At 64.5% G+C, this 17204-nt stretch overlaps 5 pseudogenes; all 5 read left to right on the top strand.

Annotated features, from left to right (window-relative positions):
* The first annotated feature begins 23 nt into the window (after nt 1-23).
* Nucleotides 24-142, top strand: LOC142862937 (uncharacterized; annotated as a pseudogene).
* A 3550-nt stretch (nt 143-3692) lies between these two features.
* Nucleotides 3693-3811, top strand: LOC142862936 (uncharacterized; annotated as a pseudogene).
* A 3555-nt stretch (nt 3812-7366) lies between these two features.
* Nucleotides 7367-7485, top strand: LOC142862935 (uncharacterized; annotated as a pseudogene).
* Nucleotides 7486-11039: 3554 nt separating this feature from the next.
* Nucleotides 11040-11158, top strand: LOC142862934 (uncharacterized; annotated as a pseudogene).
* Nucleotides 11159-14709: 3551 nt separating this feature from the next.
* LOC142862933 (uncharacterized) lies at nt 14710-14828 on the top strand (annotated as a pseudogene).
* Nucleotides 14829-17204: the final 2376 nt, after the last annotated feature.

Here is a 17204-nt window from a genome sequence, read left to right as displayed (position 1 = left end):
GCGGGGCAGGGGCGCCCTCCGCGGTCTACGGCCACACCACCCCGAACGCGCCCCATCTCGTCTGCTCTCAGAAGCTAAGCAGCGTCGGGCCTGGTTAGTACTTGGATGGGAGACCGCCTGGGAATCCCGGGTGCCCTAGGCTTTTTTTTTTTTTTTTTTTTTTGCCTGTTGCTCTGTCCCCTTGCTGGGAGCGCGGCGGCGGGGCGGCCGTCCGGCGGATCACCCCCACCCTCAGCGCCCGCCGCGGTGCCTGCCGCCCCAGCCCGCACCGTGGGGCCTCCTCTTGTCCCAAGCCGGGACACCGCCGCCACGGGGCAGCATGCGTGCCATCTGGACTGTCAGGTCTCAGACCAAAGGTCTGGTCTGTGGGAACCGCCACGCTGGAGGAAACCTCGAGAGTCTGAGAGGGGAGGGGGTTCCGGAAGGATTCCAGGATGTCACTTTGAGCGAGTATGTGACCAGAACTCGTCCCGTTGCTTTTGGGGTTCTATGGGCTACACGCAGGAATCTCTGGTGGTGGCACTGGAGGTTGGGGGATCCGGAGTCACACCCAGACCTGCTCGACAGGCCTCCTTTTACTTTTCTTTTCGGATTCATTTTCTTAGAAAGTGTCTCTTATCTCTATGATTGCATTTTCTTTTCTCTCTCTTTTCAAGCAGATGATGGGAGTACAAGTATTGAGGTGACATGTGTTGCCCGTGCCCCCCTCCCCCCTGTCTCCTTATTTATTTCTCATTTTCTCCCAGCGTATTGTGGGGGTACCAATGTTCAGGTCGGGTGCATTGCTCTTTCCCCGCCTCCCCCCTCGGGTCAGAGCTTCAAGTGCGCCCATCCCCCAGTCGGTGCGCACCCACCCCCTCCCTAATGGATGTGTATGCCCACCCCCTCCCCACGCCCGCCCGACACCCACCCGATGAAGGTGATTCCTCGCTGTCCACTTAGGTGTCCATCCGTTCGTACCAATTTGCCGGTGAGCGCGCGCACGTGGTGCTCGTGTGTCCGTTCTTGGGATACCTGGCCTACTGGAACGGGTTCCAGCTCTGGCCAGGAGAACACGAGAGGCGCCCTCTCACCGCTGCTCCTCATAGCCGAATGGCACTCCGTGGTGTCCACGCGCCGCATGTTATTAATGCACTCCTGGATGGATGGGCACTCGGGTCGCTTCCACATCTTTGCGATTGTGAATTGTGCCCTAACTGTCACCCTACCCCTTACCCAGCCCGTCTCCTCTGCCCCTGCCTGACGCGCTCCTCCCCCGCCAGGCCCGTCACTGTCCTCGGCCCCTGCCCCTGCCTGACCGGCCCCTTCCCGCCCCGGCCCGTCACCGTCACCGTCACCGTCACCGTCCTCTGCCCCTGCCTGACAGGCTCCTCCCCGCCCGGCCCACCACCTGGGCCACTGCCTGACTCGCTCCTCCCCGGCCAGGCCCGTCACTGTCCTGGGCCCCTGCCTGACCGGCTCCTTCCCGCCCGGCCTGTCACCGTCCTCGGCCCCTGCCTGACACGCTCCTCCCCGCCCGTCACCGTCCTCGGCCCCTGCCTGACCGGCTCCTCCGTCGCCTGGGCCTTCCAGGGGCTTGGTGTGGACCCTGCTTCCAGGAAGCCCTCCAGGAACCCGGCAGCAGGGCGGCCGCAGCAGTCTGGCGCGCAGGCATCGCTAAGTCCCCTGCCGGGGACGGGGACGTGCCCCGCTGTGCCGCGGGGGCCCAGCCTGGTGTCTTCCCTGAGGCCCTGGGGCTGCCGCTCCCCGCAAGGGGAGAGCCTCGGAGGTGGGGACCGCCTCCTGATGGGGACGTCCACGCAGCTCTCCTCGTCGGATTCCGGGGCTCTCTGTCCTGCCTGAAGGCCCAGCTGGCCTGCGGGTCCTTAGAGTGGCAGAAACATCCTCAAACTGATATTGCGAGTCCGGTGGTCGTCTGCACTTTTGTGCTGGGCACCCCAGGGAGGCCCAGGGGCTGGCTGGACAACGCGGTCTGCTCGGGGGCTTTGGAGGAGCACCCGATGCCCTTTGGACTTTGGTAGCAGCGTCTCAGGTGTCTCTGAGCCCTGCGCCATGTCGGGGAGGAGGCGGGAGGGGCCGCGACCTGCAGTCGTGTTCCCGGGGTGGCACGGCATGTGGCTTCTTCCACAGGCTGCTTGGCCTGGGCTCCCTGCACCTGGGCCTTTGGGGGACTGGCCCTGTGCTTGCCAACGCTTCCTGCAGGGACCCGGAGCTGGGAGGTGGCATCTCCCAGCCCTGGGCCGGGCAGAGCCCCAGCGGGCCATGCCCACAACCTCTCTCAGCACGGGTCCCCCAGAAGGCTCCTTTGGGACCAGGATTCTCCTGCGGGTGACTTCTTAAAGTCTGGCCCCTGGATGGAGGGGCACCGGGAGTAGAGGAGCCGGAAGCGGAAGGGGGTGCCCATGCGAGGGGACATTTTCAGGCCAAGTACCAGCTTCAGCCTGATCCTCCTGGGAACCCCGGGGTGTACGTCACACCTCCTGGTTGTCCCGCTCTGAGACAAGGAGCCGGGCTTCGCATTCCCACAGCAGCCAGTCGTGGGCTGAGGACACCTGGGGCCTTGGGAACTCCCTGGCTTCTCTTTGGATTACCATTTGGAGCTGCTCGGGAATCCTGCCGCCACACACACCCGAGTGCAGGTGTCTTCTGCACAGACTGCGGGCCTCGCGCTTCTGAATGCCACTGGCTCGCCACCCACCCACGGGTGAACCTGGTCAGGGTGCTTTCTCTAAGGAGCAGACTCTGATCCGGGCGGGCTACCGGTGTCTCTGTTTGCTCGTTTCTTTCTTCCATTTCGGGAAAGTCTTCCTTACTGGGTGTGGAAATCTCCTATGCCTTTCCTCGCCTATTCTGTCAGCTTTAAAATTCTCTTTCAGTTGCCACCCTCACAGATGGATTAGGAAACTCTTTTCGGTGCATTCATTAGTGAAATGACCTCAAGGAAGCTCGAATCCAATATCTAATCGCCGGCTTTTAGCAAGTCCACACCCGAGGGTGGTTGGGGTCCAATCCAGCCCCGGGCCAGGCCCAGGCCCCTTGGACTGGACCACAGGAGGACACAGAGCAGGGTCCCGGCCCCCACGGGAGCGGTGCCGGCAGTTCTCCAAGGGCTTGGCGGTTTTCCAGAGGTAGGAGATGGAGGGGACTGATTTCTTCAGCGCCCCCCAAACCACCCCGCCCCGCCCCACCCCACCCATGGGACACATCCCGAGAGACGCCCCTACACTCGCTCCCCTCCCCCATGCGCTGTGCCCCAGCCCTGGCCCTGGGGAATAGGCGGCAGCCCACCCACAGGGCGGGGGCGCAGCTGACAGGGGTTGTGCGGGAGGGCGGCCCCTGGCTGGGGTCAAAGGGTGAGCGCGCGTGCGCAGTCAGCGGCCGCGCGCTGGGGGTGGGGGCGGGTAGGTGAAGGAGGCGAGGTGAGGAGAGGAGGGGGGCTGGAAGGTCTCCACCTTGGCGGGTCCAGCCGTGGAGGCGCATCGTGTCTGTGTGTGTGTGTGTGTGTGTGTGTGTGTGTGTGTGTGTGTGTAGACAGCCCCCCACCCCACCCCGCCCCGCCCCGTCCCTCACCTCAGTCCTCCGGAGTCCGCCCGACCGGGCCGGCGAACTCCACAGGCCCGGCGCGGGTCAGCGCTATCGCGGGGAAGCGCGGTGAGGCTGGCCTCTTGAGCGGGGCAGGGGCGCCCTCCGCGGTCTACGGCCACACCACCCCGAACGCGCCCCATCTCGTCTGCTCTCAGAAGCTAAGCAGCGTCGGGCCTGGTTAGTACTTGGATGGGAGACCGCCTGGGAATCCCGGGTGCCCTAGGCTTTTTTTTTTTTTTTTTTTTTGCCTGTTGCTCTGTCCCCTTGCTGGGAGCGCGGCGGCGGGGCGGCCGTCCGGCGGATCACCCCCACCCTCAGCGCCCGCCGCGGTGCCTGCCGCCCCAGCCCGCACCGTGGGGCCTCCTCTTGTCCCAAGCCGGGACACCGCCGCCACGGGGCAGCATGCGTGCCATCTGGACTGTCAGGTCTCAGACCAAAGGTCTGGTCTGTGGGAACCGCCACGCTGGAGGAAACCTCGAGAGTCTGAGAGGGGAGGGGGTTCCGGAAGGATTCCAGGATGTCACTTTGAGCGAGTATGTGACCAGAACTCGTCCCGTTGCTTTTGGGGTTCTATGGGCTACACGCAGGAATCTCTGGTGGTGGCACTGGAGGTTGGGGGATCCGGAGTCACACCCAGACCTGCTCGACAGGCCTCCTTTTACTTTTCTTTTCGGATTCATTTTCTTAGAAAGTGTCTCTTATCTCTATGATTGCATTTTCTTTTCTCTCTCTTTTCAAGCAGATGATGGGAGTACAAGTATTGAGGTGACATGTGTTGCCCGTGCCCCCCTCCCCCCTGTCTCCTTATTTATTTCTCATTTTCTCCCAGCGTATTGTGGGGGTACCAATGTTCAGGTCGGGTGCATTGCTCTTTCCCCGCCTCCCCCCTCGGGTCAGAGCTTCAAGTGCGCCCATCCCCCAGTCGGTGCGCACCCACCCCCTCCCTAATGGATGTGTATGCCCACCCCCTCCCCACGCCCGCCCGACACCCACCCGATGAAGGTGATTCCTCGCTGTCCACTTAGGTGTCCATCCGTTCGTACCAATTTGCCGGTGAGCGCGCGCACGTGGTGCTCGTGTGTCCGTTCTTGGGATACCTGGCCTACTGGAACGGGTTCCAGCTCTGGCCAGGAGAACACGAGAGGCGCCCTCTCACCGCTGCTCCTCATAGCCGAATGGCACTCCGTGGTGTCCACGCGCCGCATGTTATTAATGCACTCCTGGATGGATGGGCACTCGGGTCGCTTCCACATCTTTGCGATTGTGAATTGTGCCCTAACTGTCACCCCACCCCTTACCCAGCCCGTCTCCTCTGCCCCTGCCTGACGCGCTCCTCCCCCGCCAGGCCCGTCACTGTCCTCGGCCCCTGCCCCTGCCTGACCGGCCCCATCCCGCCCCGGCCCGTCACCGTCACCGTCACCGTCACCGTCCTCTGCCCCTGCCTGACAGGCTCCTCCCCGCCCGGCCCACCACCTGGGCCACTGCCTGACTCGCTCCTCCCCGGCCAGGCCCGTCACTGTCCTGGGCCCCTGCCTGACCGGCTCCTTCCCGCCCGGCCTGTCACCGTCCTCGGCCCCTGCCTGACACGCTCCTCCCCGCCCGTCACCGTCCTCGGCCCCTGCCTGACCGGCTCCTCCGTCGCCTGGGCCTTCCAGGGGCTTGGTGTGGACCCTGCTTCCAGGAAGCCCTCCAGGAACCCGGCAGCAGGGCGGCCGCAGCAGTCTGGCGCGCAGGCATCGCTAAGTCCCCTGCCGGGGACGGGGACGTGCCCCGCTGTGCCGCGGGGGCCCAGCCTGGTGTCTTCCCTGAGGCCCTGGGGCTGCCGCTCCCCGCAAGGGGAGAGCCTCGGAGGTGGGGACCGCCTCCTGATGGGGACGTCCACGCAGCTCTCCTCGTCGGATTCCGGGGCTCTCTGTCCTGCCTGAAGGCCCAGCTGGCCTGCGGGTCCTTAGAGTGGCAGAAACATCCTCAAACTGATATTGCGAGTCCGGTGGTCGTCTGCACTTTTGTGCTGGGCACCCCAGGGAGGCCCAGGGGCTGGCTGGACAACGCGGTCTGCTCGGGGGCTTTGGAGGAGCACCCGATGCCCTTTGGACTTTGGTAGCAGCGTCTCAGGTGTCTCTGAGCCCTGCGCCATGTCGGGGAGGAGGCGGGAGGGGCCGCGACCTGCAGTCGTGTTCCCGGGGTGGCACGGCATGTGGCTTCTTCCACAGGCTGCTTGGCCTGGGCTCCCTGCACCTGGGCCTTTGGGGGACTGGCCCTGTGCTTGCCAACGCTTCCTGCAGGGACCCGGAGCTGGGAGGTGGCATCTCCCAGCCCTGGGCCGGGCAGAGCCCCAGCGGGCCATGCCCACAACCTCTCTCAGCACGGGTCCCCCAGAAGGCTCCTTTGGGACCAGGATTCTCCTGCGGGTGACTTCTTAAAGTCTGGCCCCTGGATGGAGGGGCACCGGGAGTAGAGGAGCCGGAAGCGGAAGGGGGTGCCCATGCGAGGGGACATTTTCAGGCCAAGTACCAGCTTCAGCCTGATCCTCCTGGGAACCCCGGGGTGTACGTCACACCTCCTGGTTGTCCCGCTCTGAGACAAGGAGCCGGGCTTCGCATTCCCACAGCAGCCAGTCGTGGGCTGAGGACACCTGGGGCCTTGGGAACTCCCTGGCTTCTCTTTGGATTACCATTTGGAGCTGCTCGGGAATCCTGCCGCCACACACACCCGAGTGCAGGTGTCTTCTGCACAGACTGCGGGCCTCGCGCTTCTGAATGCCACTGGCTCGCCACCCACCCACGGGTGAACCTGGTCAGGGTGCTTTCTCTAAGGAGCAGACTCTGATCCGGGCGGGCTACCGGTGTCTCTGTTTGCTCGTTTCTTTCTTCCATTTCGGGAAAGTCTTCCTTACTGGGTGTGGAAATCTCCTATGCCTTTCCTCGCCTATTCTGTCAGCTTTAAAATTCTCTTTCAGTTGCCACCCTCACAGATGGATTAGGAAACTCTTTTCGGTGCATTCATTAGTGAAATGACCTCAAGGAAGCTCGAATCCAATATCTAATCGCCGGCTTTTAGCAAGTCCACACCCGAGGGTGGTTGGGGTCCAATCCAGCCCCGGGCCAGGCCCAGGCCCCTTGGACTGGGCCACAGGAGGACACAGAGCAGGGTCCCGGCCCCCACGGGAGCGGTGCCGGCAGTTCTCCAAGGGCTTGGGGGTTTTCCAGAGGTAGGAGATGGAGGGGACTGATTTCTTCAGCGCCCCCCAAACCACCCCGCCCCGCCCCACCCCAGCCATGGGACACATCCCGAGAGACGCCCCTACACTCGCTCCCCTCCCCCATGCGCTGTGCCCCAGCCCTGGCCCTGGGGAATAGGCGGCAGCCCACCCACAGGGCGGGGGCGCAGCTGACAGGGGTTGTGCGGGAGGGCGGCCCCTGGCTGGGGTCAAAGGGTGAGCGCGCGTGCGCAGTCAGCGGCCGCGCGCTGGGGGTGGGGGCGGGTAGGTGAAGGAGGCGAGGTGAGGAGAGGAGGGGTGCTGGAAGGTCTCCACCTTGGCGGGTCCAGCCGTGGAGGCGCATCGTGTCTGTGTGTGTGTGTGTGTGTGTGTGTGTGTGTGTGTGTGTGTGTGTGTGTAGACAGCCCCCCACCCCACCCCGCCCCGCCCCGTCCCTCACCTCAGTCCTCCGGAGTCCGCCCGACCGGGCCGGCGAACTCCACAGGCCCGGCGCGGGTCAGCGCTATCGCGGGGAAGCGCGGTGAGGCTGGCCTCTTGAGCGGGGCAGGGGCGCCCTCCGCGGTCTACGGCCACACCACCCCGAACGCGCCCCATCTCGTCTGCTCTCAGAAGCTAAGCAGCGTCGGGCCTGGTTAGTACTTGGATGGGAGACCGCCTGGGAATCCCGGGTGCCCTAGGCTTTTTTTTTTTTTTTTTTTTTTGCCTGTTGCTCTGTCCCCTTGCTGGGAGCGCGGCGGCGGGGCGGCCGTCCGGCGGATCACCCCCACCCTCAGCGCCCGCCGCGGTGCCTGCCGCCCCAGCCCGCACCGTGGGGCCTCCTCTTGTCCCAAGCCGGGACACCGCCGCCACGGGGCAGCATGCGTGCCATCTGGACTGTCAGGTCTCAGACCAAAGGTCTGGTCTGTGGGAACCGCCACGCTGGAGGAAACCTCGAGAGTCTGAGAGGGGAGGGGGTTCCGGAAGGATTCCAGGATGTCACTTTGAGCGAGTATGTGACCAGAACTCGTCCCGTTGCTTTTGGGGTTCTATGGGCTACACGCAGGAATCTCTGGTGGTGGCACTGGAGGTTGGGGGATCCGGAGTCACACCCAGACCTGCTCGACAGGCCTCCTTTTACTTTTCTTTTCGGATTCATTTTCTTAGAAAGTGTCTCTTATCTCTATGATTGCATTTTCTTTTCTCTCTCTTTTCAAGCAGATGATGGGAGTACAAGTATTGAGGTGACATGTGTTGCCCGTGCCCCCCTCCCCCCTGTCTCCTTATTTATTTCTCATTTTCTCCCAGCGTATTGTGGGGGTACCAATGTTCAGGTCGGGTGCATTGCTCTTTCCCCGCCTCCCCCCTCGGGTCAGAGCTTCAAGTGCGCCCATCCCCCAGTCGGTGCGCACCCACCCCCTCCCTAATGGATGTGTATGCCCACCCCCTCCCCACGCCCGCCCGACACCCACCCGATGAAGGTGATTCCTCGCTGTCCACTTAGGTGTCCATCCGTTCGTACCAATTTGCCGGTGAGCGCGCGCACGTGGTGCTCGTGTGTCCGTTCTTGGGATACCTGGCCTACTGGAACGGGTTCCAGCTCTGGCCAGGAGAACACGAGAGGCGCCCTCTCACCGCTGCTCCTCATAGCCGAATGGCACTCCGTGGTGTCCACGCGCCGCATGTTATTAATGCACTCCTGGATGGATGGGCACTCGGGTCGCTTCCACATCTTTGCGATTGTGAATTGTGCCCTAACTGTCACCCTACCCCTTACCCAGCCCGTCTCCTCTGCCCCTGCCTGACGCGCTCCTCCCCCGCCAGGCCCGTCACTGTCCTCGGCCCCTGCCCCTGCCTGACCGGCCCCATCCCGCCCCGGCCCGTCACCGTCACCGTCACCGTCACCGTCACCGTCCTCTGCCCCTGCCTGACAGGCTCCTCCCCGCCCGGCCCACCACCTGGGCCACTGCCTGACTCGCTCCTCCCCGGCCAGGCCCGTCACTGTCCTGGGCCCCTGCCTGACCGGCTCCTTCCCGCCCGGCCTGTCACCGTCCTCGGCCCCTGCCTGACACGCTCCTCCCCGCCCGTCACCGTCCTCGGCCCCTGCCTGACCGGCTCCTCCGTCGCCTGGGCCTTCCAGGGGCTTGGTGTGGACCCTGCTTCCAGGAAGCCCTCCAGGAACCCGGCAGCAGGGCGGCCGCAGCAGTCTGGCGCGCAGGCATCGCTAAGTCCCCTGCCGGGGACGGGGACGTGCCCCGCTGTGCCGCGGGGGCCCAGCCTGGTGTCTTCCCTGAGGCCCTGGGGCTGCCGCTCCCCGCAAGGGGAGAGCCTCGGAGGTGGGGACCGCCTCCTGATGGGGACGTCCACGCAGCTCTCCTCGTCGGATTCCGGGGCTCTCTGTCCTGCCTGAAGGCCCAGCTGGCCTGCGGGTCCTTAGAGTGGCAGAAACATCCTCAAACTGATATTGCGAGTCCGGTGGTCGTCTGCACTTTTGTGCTGGGCACCCCAGGGAGGCCCAGGGGCTGGCTGGACAACGCGGTCTGCTCGGGGGCTTTGGAGGAGCACCCGATGCCCTTTGGCCTTTGGTAGCAGCGTCTCAGGTGTCTCTGAGCCCTGCGCCATGTCGGGGAGGAGGCGGGAGGGGCCGCGACCTGCAGTCGTGTTCCCGGGGTGGCACGGCATGTGGCTTCTTCCACAGGCTGCTTGGCCTGGGCTCCCTGCACCTGGGCCTTTGGGGGACTGGCCCTGTGCTTGCCAACGCTTCCTGCAGGGACCCGGAGCTGGGAGGTGGCATCTCCCAGCCCTGGGCCGGGCAGAGCCCCAGCGGGCCATGCCCACAACCTCTCTCAGCACGGGTCCCCCAGAAGGCTCCTTTGGGACCAGGATTCTCCTGCGGGTGACTTCTTAAAGTCTGGCCCCTGGATGGAGGGGCACCGGGAGTAGAGGAGCCGGAAGCGGAAGGGGGTGCCCATGCGAGGGGATATTTTCAGGCCAAGTACCAGCTTCAGCCTGATCCTCCTGGGAACCCCGGGGTGTACGTCACACCTCCTGGTTGTCCCGCTCTGAGACAAGGAGCCGGGCTTCGCATTCCCACAGCAGCCAGTCGTGGGCTGAGGACACCTGGGGCCTTGGGAACTCCCTGGCTTCTCTTTGGATTACCATTTGGAGCTGCTCGGGAATCCTGCCGCCACACACACCCGAGTGCAGGTGTCTTCTGCACAGACTGCGGGCCTCGCGCTTCTGAATGCCACTGGCTCGCCACCCACCCACGGGTGAACCTGGTCAGGGTGCTTTCTCTAAGGAGCAGACTCTGATCCGGGCGGGCTACCGGTGTCTCTGTTTGCTCGTTTCTTTCTTCCATTTCGGGAAAGTCTTCCTTACTGGGTGTGGAAATCTCCTATGCCTTTCCTCGCCTATTCTGTCAGCTTTAAAATTCTCTTTCAGTTGCCACCCTCACAGATGGATTAGGAAACTCTTTTCGGTGCATTCATTAGTGAAATGACCTCAAGGAAGCTCGAATCCAATATCTAATCGCCGGCTTTTAGCAAGTCCACACCCGAGGGTGGTTGGGGTCCAATCCAGCCCCGGGCCAGGCCCAGGCCCCTTGGACTGGACCACAGGAGGACACAGAGCAGGGTCCCGGCCCCCACGGGAGCGGTGCCGGCAGTTCTCCAAGGGCTTGGCGGTTTTCCAGAGGTAGGAGATGGAGGGGACTGATTTCTTCAGCGCCCCCCAAACCACCCCGCCCCGCCCCACCCCACCCATGGGACACATCCCGAGAGACGCCCCTACACTCGCTCCCCTCCCCCATGCGCTGTGCCCCAGCCCTGGCCCTGGGGAATAGGCGGCAGCCCACCCACAGGGCGGGGGCGCAGCTGACAGGGGTTGTGCGGGAGGGCGGCCCCTGGCTGGGGTCAAAGGGTGAGCGCGCGTGCGCAGTCAGCGGCCGCGCGCTGGGGGTGGGGGCGGGTAGGTGAAGGAGGCGAGGTGAGGAGAGGAGGGGGGCTGGAAGGTCTCCACCTTGGCGGGTCCAGCCGTGGAGGCGCATCGTGTCTGTGTGTGTGTGTGTGTGTGTGTGTGTGTGTGTGTGTGTGTAGACAGCCCCCCACCCCACCCCGCCCCGCCCCGTCCCTCACCTCAGTCCTCCGGAGTCCGCCCGACCGGGCCGGCGAACTCCACAGGCCCGGCGCGGGTCAGCGCTATCGCGGGGAAGCGCGGTGAGGCTGGCCTCTTGAGCGGGGCAGGGGCGCCCTCCGCGGTCTACGGCCACACCACCCCGAACGCGCCCCATCTCGTCTGCTCTCAGAAGCTAAGCAGCGTCGGGCCTGGTTAGTACTTGGATGGGAGACCGCCTGGGAATCCCGGGTGCCCTAGGCTTTTTTTTTTTTTTTTTTTTTGCCTGTTGCTCTGTCCCCTTGCTGGGAGCGCGGCGGCGGGGCGGCCGTCCGGCGGATCACCCCCACCCTCAGCGCCCGCCGCGGTGCCTGCCGCCCCAGCCCGCACCGTGGGGCCTCCTCTTGTCCCAAGCCGGGACACCGCCGCCACGGGGCAGCATGCGTGCCATCTGGACTGTCAGGTCTCAGACCAAAGGTCTGGTCTGTGGGAACCGCCACGCTGGAGGAAACCTCGAGAGTCTGAGAGGGGAGGGGGTTCCGGAAGGATTCCAGGATGTCACTTTGAGCGAGTATGTGACCAGAACTCGTCCCGTTGCTTTTGGGGTTCTATGGGCTACACGCAGGAATCTCTGGTGGTGGCACTGGAGGTTGGGGGATCCGGAGTCACACCCAGACCTGCTCGACAGGCCTCCTTTTACTTTTCTTTTCGGATTCATTTTCTTAGAAAGTGTCTCTTATCTCTATGATTGCATTTTCTTTTCTCTCTCTTTTCAAGCAGATGATGGGAGTACAAGTATTGAGGTGACATGTGTTGCCCGTGCCCCCCTCCCCCCTGTCTCCTTATTTATTTCTCATTTTCTCCCAGCGTATTGTGGGGGTACCAATGTTCAGGTCGGGTGCATTGCTCTTTCCCCGCCTCCCCCCTCGGGTCAGAGCTTCAAGTGCGCCCATCCCCCAGTCGGTGCGCACCCACCCCCTCCCTAATGGATGTGTATGCCCACCCCCTCCCCACGCCCGCCCGACACCCACCCGATGAAGGTGATTCCTCGCTGTCCACTTAGGTGTCCATCCGTTCGTACCAATTTGCCGGTGAGCGCGCGCACGTGGTGCTCGTGTGTCCGTTCTTGGGATACCTGGCCTACTGGAACGGGTTCCAGCTCTGGCCAGGAGAACACGAGAGGCGCCCTCTCACCGCTGCTCCTCATAGCCGAATGGCACTCCGTGGTGTCCACGCGCCGCATGTTATTAATGCACTCCTGGATGGATGGGCACTCGGGTCGCTTCCACATCTTTGCGATTGTGAATTGTGCCCTAACTGTCACCCTACCCCTTACCCAGCCCGTCTCCTCTGCCCCTGCCTGACGCGCTCCTCCCCCGCCAGGCCCGTCACTGTCCTCGGCCCCTGCCCCTGCCTGACCGGCCCCATCCCGCCCCGGCCCGTCACCGTCACCGTCACCGTCACCGTCACCGTCCTCTGCCCCTGCCTGACAGGCTCCTCCCCGCCCGGCCCACCACCTGGGCCACTGCCTGACTCGCTCCTCCCCGGCCAGGCCCGTCACTGTCCTGGGCCCCTGCCTGACCGGCTCCTTCCCGCCCGGCCTGTCACCGTCCTCGGCCCCTGCCTGACACGCTCCTCCCCGCCCGTCACCGTCCTCGGCCCCTGCCTGACCGGCTCCTCCGTCGCCTGGGCCTTCCAGGGGCTTGGTGTGGACCCTGCTTCCAGGAAGCCCTCCAGGAACCCGGCAGCAGGGCGGCCGCAGCAGTCTGGCGCGCAGGCATCGCTAAGTCCCCTGCCGGGGACGGGGACGTGCCCCGCTGTGCCGCGGGGGCCCAGCCTGGTGTCTTCCCTGAGGCCCTGGGGCTGCCGCTCCCCGCAAGGGGAGAGCCTCGGAGGTGGGGACCGCCTCCTGATGGGGACGTCCACGCAGCTCTCCTCGTCGGATTCCGGGGCTCTCTGTCCTGCCTGAAGGCCCAGCTGGCCTGCGGGTCCTTAGAGTGGCAGAAACATCCTCAAACTGATATTGCGAGTCCGGTGGTCGTCTGCACTTTTGTGCTGGGCACCCCAGGGAGGCCCAGGGGCTGGCTGGACAACGCGGTCTGCTCGGGGGCTTTGGAGGAGCACCCGATGCCCTTTGGACTTTGGTAGCAGCGTCTCAGGTGTCTCTGAGCCCTGCGCCATGTCGGGGAGGAGGCGGGAGGGGCCGCGACCTGCAGTCGTGTTCCCGGGGTGGCACGGCATGTGGCTTCTTCCACAGGCTGCTTGGCCTGGGCTCCCTGCACCTGGGCCTTTGGGGGACTGGCCCTGTGCTTGCCAACGCTTCCTGCAGGGACCCGGAGCTGGGAGGTGGCATCTCCCAGCCCTGGGCCGGGCAGAGCCCCAGCGGGCCATGCCCACAACCTCTCTCAGCACGGGTCCCCCAGAAGGCTCCTTTGGGACCAGGATTCTCCTGCGGGTGACTTCTTAAAGTCTGGCCCCTGGATGGAGGGGCACCGGGAGTAGAGGAGCCGGAAGCGGAAGGGGGTGCCCATGCGAGGGGACATTTTCAGGCCAAGTACCAGCTTCAGCCTGATCCTCCTGGGAACCCCGGGGTGTACGTCACACCTCCTGGTTGTCCCGCTCTGAGACAAGGAGCCGGGCTTCGCATTCCCACAGCAGCCAGTCGTGGGCTGAGGACACCTGGGGCCTTGGGAACTCCCTGGCTTCTCTTTGGATTACCATTTGGAGCTGCTCGGGAATCCTGCCGCCACACACACCCGAGTGCAGGTGTCTTCTGCACAGACTGCGGGCCTCGCGCTTCTGAATGCCACTGGCTCGCCACCCACCCACGGGTGAACCTGGTCAGGGTGCTTTCTCTAAGGAGCAGACTCTGATCCGGGCGGGCTACCGGTGTCTCTGTTTGCTCGTTTCTTTCTTCCATTTCGGGAAAGTCTTCCTTACTGGGTGTGGAAATCTCCTATGCCTTTCCTCGCCTATTCTGTCAGCTTTAAAATTCTCTTTCAGTTGCCACCCTCACAGATGGATTAGGAAACTCTTTTCGGTGCATTCATTAGTGAAATGACCTCAAGGAAGCTCGAATCCAATATCTAATCGCCGGCTTTTAGCAAGTCCACACCCGAGGGTGGTTGGGGTCCAATCCAGCCCCGGGCCAGGCCCAGGCCCCTTGGACTGGGCCACAGGAGGACACAGAGCAGGGTCCCGGCCGCCACGGGAGCGGTGCCGGCAGTTCTCCAAGGGCTTGGGGGTTTTCCAGAGGTAGGAGATGGAGGGGACTGATTTCTCCAGCGCCCCCCAAACCACCCCGCCCCGCCCCACCCCAGCCATGGGACACATCCCGAGAGACGCCCCTACACTCGCTCCCCTCCCCCATGCGCTGTGCCCCAGCCCTGGCCCTGGGGAATAGGCGGCAGCCCACCCACAGGGCGGGGGCGCAGCTGACAGGGGTTGTGCGGGAGGGCGGCCCCTGGCTGGGGTCAAAGGGTGAGCGCGCGTGCGCAGTCAGCGGCCGCGCGCTGGGGGTGGGGGCGGGTAGGTGAAGGAGGCGAGGTGAGGAGAGGAGGGGGGCTGGAAGGTCTCCACCTTGGCGGGTCCAGCCGTGGAGGCGCATCGTGTCTGTGTGTGTGTGTGTGTGTGTGTGTGTGTGTGTGTGTGTAGACAGCCCCCCACCCCACCCCGCCCCGCCCCGTCCCTCACCTCAGTCCTCCGGAGTCCGCCCGACCGGGCCGGCGAACTCCACAGGCCCGGCGCGGGTCAGCGCTATCGCGGGGAAGCGCGGTGAGGCTGGCCTCTTGAGCGGGGCAGGGGCGCCCTCCGCGGTCTACGGCCACACCACCCCGAACGCGCCCCATCTCGTCTGCTCTCAGAAGCTAAGCAGCGTCGGGCCTGGTTAGTACTTGGATGGGAGACCGCCTGGGAATCCCGGGTGCCCTAGGCTTTTTTTTTTTTTTTTTTTTTTTGCCTGTTGCTCTGTCCCCTTGCTGGGAGCGCGGCGGCGGGGCGGCCGTCCGGCGGATCACCCCCACCCTCAGCGCCCGCCGCGGTGCCTGCCGCCCCAGCCCGCACCGTGGGGCCTCCTCTTGTCCCAAGCCGGGACACCGCCGCCACGGGGCAGCATGCGTGCCATCTGGACTGTCAGGTCTCAGACCAAAGGTCTGGTCTGTGGGAACCGCCACGCTGGAGGAAACCTCGAGAGTCTGAGAGGGGAGGGGGTTCCGGAAGGATTCCAGGATGTCACTTTGAGCGAGTATGTGACCAGAACTCGTCCCGTTGCTTTTGGGGTTCTATGGGCTACACGCAGGAATCTCTGGTGGTGGCACTGGAGGTTGGGGGATCCGGAGTCACACCCAGACCTGCTCGACAGGCCTCCTTTTACTTTTCTTTTCGGATTCATTTTCTTAGAAAGTGTCTCTTATCTCTATGATTGCATTTTCTTTTCTCTCTCTTTTCAAGCAGATGATGGGAGTACAAGTATTGAGGTGACATGTGTTGCCCGTGCCCCCCTCCCCCCTGTCTCCTTATTTATTTCTCATTTTCTCCCAGCGTATTGTGGGGGTACCAATGTTCAGGTCGGGTGCATTGCTCTTTCCCCGCCTCCCCCCTCGGGTCAGAGCTTCAAGTGCGCCCATCCCCCAGTCGGTGCGCACCCACCCCCTCCCTAATGGATGTGTATGCCCACCCCCTCCCCACGCCCGCCCGACACCCACCCGATGAAGGTGATTCCTCGCTGTCCACTTAGGTGTCCATCCGTTCGTACCAATTTGCCGGTGAGCGCGCGCACGTGGTGCTCGTGTGTCCGTTCTTGGGATACCTGGCCTACTGGAACGGGTTCCAGCTCTGGCCAGGAGAACACGAGAGGCGCCCTCTCACCGCTGCTCCTCATAGCCGAATGGCACTCCGTGGTGTCCACGCGCCGCATGTTATTAATGCACTCCTGGATGGATGGGCACTCGGGTCGCTTCCACATCTTTGCGATTGTGAATTGTGCCCTAACTGTCACCCCACCCCTTACCCAGCCCGTCTCCTCTGCCCCTGCCTGACGCGCTCCTCCCCCGCCAGGCCCGTCACTGTCCTCGGCCCCTGCCCCTGCCTGACCGGCCCCATCCCGCCCCGGCCCGTCACCGTCACCGTCACCGTCACCGTCACCGTCCTCTGCCCCTGCCTGACAGGCTCCTCCCCGCCCGGCCCACCACCTGGGCCACTGCCTGACTCGCTCCTCCCCGGCCAGGCCCGTCACTGTCCTGGGCCCCTGCCTGACCGGCTCCTTCCCGCCCGGCCTGTCACCGTCCTCGGCCCCTGCCTGACACGCTCCTCCCCGCCCGTCACCGTCCTCGGCCCCTGCCTGACCGGCTCCTCCGTCGCCTGGGCCTTCCAGGGGCTTGGTGTGGACCCTGCTTCCAGGAAGCCCTCCAGGAACCCGGCAGCAGGGCGGCCGCAGCAGTCTGGCGCGCAGGCATCGCTAAGTCCCCTGCCGGGGACGGGGACGTGCCCCGCTGTGCCGCGGGGGCCCAGCCTGGTGTCTTCCCTGAGGCCCTGGGGCTGCCGCTCCCCGCAAGGGGAGAGCCTCGGAGGTGGGGACCGCCTCCTGATGGGGACGTCCACGCAGCTCTCCTCGTCGGATTCCGGGGCTCTCTGTCCTGCCTGAAGGCCCAGCTGGCCTGCGGGTCCTTAGAGTGGCAGAAACATCCTCAAACTGATATTGCGAGTCCGGTGGTCGTCTGCACTTTTGTGCTGGGCACCCCAGGGAGGCCCAGGGGCTGGCTGGACAACGCGGTCTGCTCGGGGGCTTTGGAGGAGCACCCGATGCCCTTTGGACTTTGGTAGCAGCGTCTCAGGTGTCTCTGAGCCCTGCGCCATGTCGGGGAGGAGGCGGGAGGGGCCGCGACCTGCAGTCGTGTTCCCGGGGTGGCACGGCATGTGGCTTCTTCCACAGGCTGCTTGGCCTGGGCTCCCTGCACCTGGGCCTTTGGGGGACTGGCCCTGTGCTTGCCAACGCTTCCTGCAGGGACCCGGAGCTGGGAGGTGGCATCTCCCAGCCCTGGGCCGGGCAGAGCCCCAGCGGGCCATGCCCACAACCTCTCTCAGCACGGGTCCCCCAGAAGGCTCCTTTGGGACCAGGATTCTCCTGCGGGTGACTTCTTAAAGTCTGGCCCCTGGATGGAGGGGCACCGGGAGTAGAGGAGCCGGAAGCGGAAGGGGGTGCCCATGCGAGGGGACATTTTCAGGCCAAGTACCAGCTTCAGCCTGATCCTCCTGGGAACCCCGGGGTGTACGTCACACCTCCTGGTTGTCCCGCTCTGAGACAAGGAGCCGG

The sequence above is a fragment of the Microcebus murinus genome, chromosome 20 (genome assembly GCF_040939455.1).
Source record: "Microcebus murinus isolate Inina chromosome 20, M.murinus_Inina_mat1.0, whole genome shotgun sequence".
Classification (NCBI taxonomy): domain Eukaryota; kingdom Metazoa; phylum Chordata; class Mammalia; order Primates; family Cheirogaleidae; genus Microcebus; species Microcebus murinus.
The sequence above is the reverse complement of the archived record's forward strand: the minus strand, read 5'-3'. Positions and strand labels throughout refer to the sequence as shown.